This window comes from Takifugu rubripes, unplaced genomic scaffold, assembly GCF_901000725.2.
Source record: "Takifugu rubripes unplaced genomic scaffold, fTakRub1.2, whole genome shotgun sequence".
Lineage (NCBI taxonomy): Eukaryota > Metazoa > Chordata > Actinopteri > Tetraodontiformes > Tetraodontidae > Takifugu > Takifugu rubripes.
The window spans coordinates 180,989-184,816 of NW_021821642.1; positions in this window are offsets into that span (position 1 = coordinate 180,989).

Below are 3,828 nucleotides of genomic sequence, written 5' to 3' on the forward strand. Positions count from 1 at the left end.
CTGTTGTAGCTGATTGTTATAGCTTTCTTCCCAGGGTCGATCTTTTCGTTTTCGACGTGGGTGGGTGTCCTTGGTTTACTTTGAGTTCCTAGGATCTTGGTTCAGTCCTAGTTGCCGTCGTTATTCTGTTTATAGTCCGCTGGAATAAAACTTCCAAAACAGTTAGTGGCGCCACTTGGGGTTTAAAAATGTTTCCAGGGGAGTCATTTAATCGATCCTGGGCTGGCAGAGCCCCCCACCATTGGATTAAAAGTATCTTTATTTCAATTTCAAAGGTTTAAAAGCCAATAAGAGTTAAAAGATTCCGTAGGGTTAGGGTTGGGTTAGGGTTAGGGTTAGGGTTAGGGTTAGTGGTTAGGGTTAGGGTTAGGGTTAGGGTTAGTGGTTAGGGTTAGGGTTAGGGTTAGGGTTAGAGTTAGGGTTAGGGTTAGGGTTAGTGGTTAGGGTTAGGGTAGTGGTTAGGGTTAGGGTTAGGGTTGAGGTGAGGGAGTGAGCACTCTTTTCTGTTAGGGTGATGAGCATGTGTAGCAGAGAGCTTGCTATGAACATGATAAAACCCTTTTGTGAGTACCTACAGAAAGAAACAACTCATTAAATCCACAAGTGTACTGGACAGTCGAAACCGAAATAAGAAACGGTTGGATCAAATTGATGAGTGTGGTTTTATAGTCTTGGCTGAATGGTAAAAGGTTAGTTGCTTAGTTAATCATCCCTTAGTTAGTTGCTTTGATGGCGTGGCGTTCCAACCTGGGGCCTGTGAGTGCTCCAGATATTTCAACTCACTGTATGTTTCAGTGGAGGACACCCCATACTCTCGGAGGACTGTGGAATCATGTGCAACGTTATTAGCAGCGTCCTCGTGACATGGCACCAACAACAGAGCAACATCCTTTCTGCCCCAACACAATGCAACACACTCTGGTCGCTATGGTAACGTTTAAACATGCCTTCAAAATAAGACACAACACAAAAGCAAAGTGCATGAAAATGCTCGCTGTTCACAGCAGCACTGAATCAGTGGGAGCCCTGAGACGGTCCCATCTTGGGCTCATGGGGGACAATGAAACCCGAAGTGTGCTACTTGGGTCCAGTCTGCTCCGTAACTTGGTTTTGGGTGCCGTCACTGCAGAAAACCCTGCTTCCCACAGATACCATGTGGGCAATGGCACCAGGGTTTTCAGTGCTGTTGTGGCGATCTCGGGGTTTCTGCCATGACTTTAATCCAGAACAACGGCAGAGTTGATGTCTCCAACAGACGTTTAAGGCCCCCGTCATCTCCAGCAGTTGATCTTCTTCACACATCGACACGTTGGATTCACCCGGTTTGGTGACGAATGGGTCGCGGATCCATTCCTTGGCAGTTCATGGATCTTTTGTGGTTGGGAAGTAGCGCTCGAACCCTTCTGACAGGATCCATGTTGTGAGGTGGTGATCCACCCCAGCTACCTGCAGCTTGTCCCCCAGCAGCCTGGGCTGGATGGTGCTGAACGCACTGGAGAAATCAAAAAACATGATCCTCACAGTGCTTCCAGCCTTCTCCAGGTGAGTGAGGGAGGTGTGGAGGAGGTAGATGACGGCGTCGTCCACCCCGATGCTCGGCTGGTAGGCGAACTGCAACGGGTCCATGAAGGAGCTCACCAGTGGGCGCAGGTGATCGAGGATGAGTCTCTCCAGCGTCTTCATCAGGTGAGACGTCAGAGCCACCGGCCTGTAGCTGTTGAGCTCCTTGGGGTGCGGTGTCTTCGGCACTGGGACGATGCAGGACGTCTTCCACAGCTGTGGCACTCTCCCCAGATTAGCCAATTATTAGCATTAGCCATTTGGAGCCACAGGCAGATCTTAATGCTGACAATGGTTTAGGTTACTATGCCTCCGCACTTGACAACTTAACCAGCACAGGGGCTCCCTCCACCTCCTTCCTCCGGCCCACGGAGTCGCAGGGTTTCATCGCCGGGGACGGAGCAGGAGCCCTAGTGAGCTCAACCCCGCTCAAACCAAGGGAACCCTGGTCGGTGGTGGCCAGGGGCGCTGGGGCTCGTCCATCTCCCCCTCCTCTGCCCCCGTATCTGCCACTGGATAACAGGTACGATATCCTAAGCCTGCAGGACTTCCCTCCCGTGGGCGCTTGTTCCAGCTCGCCTCCTGGTCCTGTCCGTCCAGCTGGCTCTCACCAGACGAGGAACCGGGGTCAGCTCGCTCGACCTGGCCCCCCGCTACCATCCTGGTCAGGAGCAACCACGACCCGGCGCCACCATCCCCAGGCTCCTCGCCGCCACCGCCGCACCTCCAGACGGTCAGAGGCGGCCACTCAGGTGCAGCGCACCCCCGCGTGCTGGTGGTCGGGACCTCAATGGTCAGGCACGTGGCGGTGCACGACGGCCGGACCTTCTGTCACCCCGGTGCCCCCCGTGTTGCGGAGGTTACATCCTCGGCCCTGCAGCTGAGTGCACAGCACCCCTCGGCCTCCACGCTGGTTCTGGAGGCCGGCATCAACGACCTCAAATTCCAGCAGTCGGAGGTTCTGAAGCAGGACTTCATCTCCCTGGTGGACCGTCTGCTGGACACGGGGAAGCGGCTAATTATCTCGGGCCCGCTTCCCCCACCTCGCTACGGTGACGTCATCACCAGCTGCACCTGTGGCTGAAGGGGTGCTGCTTGGGCAACAGTAGCCCCTTCGTTGACAAGTTTGCTGCCTTTTTAAATAGACCCCATCTTTTTAAACGGGACGGCCTCCACCCAAACCATGAGGGGTCCCGGCTTCTATCTGTGAACACTGACCTGACTGTCCGTTCCTGCACTACATCCACCTCCTGACTATTGGTTAAAGCACATGCACGCCACCACTCTGCCCCCCACTCACACTCACATCTACGCTCACCCCCCCCCACGCTGCACCATACATGCCTCTCCACCACTACTCCCATGTCTGCCATCAACATCTCAGGTCATTCACTCCATTGACACCATCATTTCATACGGACAGAAACCCAGGACTGTTCCCAGATGCAACAGTGCTTTTATTGTTCCCATAAAAAGACAGGATGAGCGCACGTTCAGCACGGACATAAAGATGCCGTGCTGAACGTGCGCGCTCTTTTAAACACATCTGTTATAGTAAACGACTTAATTTTAGACAGAAACCTCGATGGTATTCTCCTTACTGAGACGTGGCACTGATGCACCTGCTGTTCTCACAGAGGCTTGCCCCCCAGGTTTTATCTTTTTATTTTCTACGGGGGGGGGGGGGCAGGAAAGGAGGTGGAACCGCTTCAATAACAAGGACCCAAATGTCTTCACGCGAGGTCTCTTTTAATACGTTTCCATCATTTGAGCATCATGCCTTTGTTTTTAGCAGCCCTCCTATTTTAAGCATAACAGTTTACAGACCACCCCAATACTCCACCTCTTTTATCAGCCAATTCTCAGAATTTTTATCAATCATTTATGCTAAATACAACAGGATTTTAATAACTGGCGATTTTAATCTACACATCAACAACGCCTCGGACCCAGTGTCCAGAGAATGTTTAAACCTCCTTCACAGTTTGGATTTTAAACAACATGTCACGCAGCCGACCCACAGCAGGGGGCGCCCTGGACCTGGTCATAACCTATGGCCTGTCCGTGGGTGGGTCCCCTGGACCTGGTCATAACCTATGGCCTGTCCGTGGGTGGGTCCCCTATACCTGGTCATAACCTACGGCCTGTCCGTGGGTGGGTCCCATGGACCTGGTCATAACCTACGGCCTGTCCGTGGGTGGGTCCCCTGGACCTGGTCATAACCTACGGCCTGTCCGTGGGTGGGTCCCCTATACCTGGTCATAACCT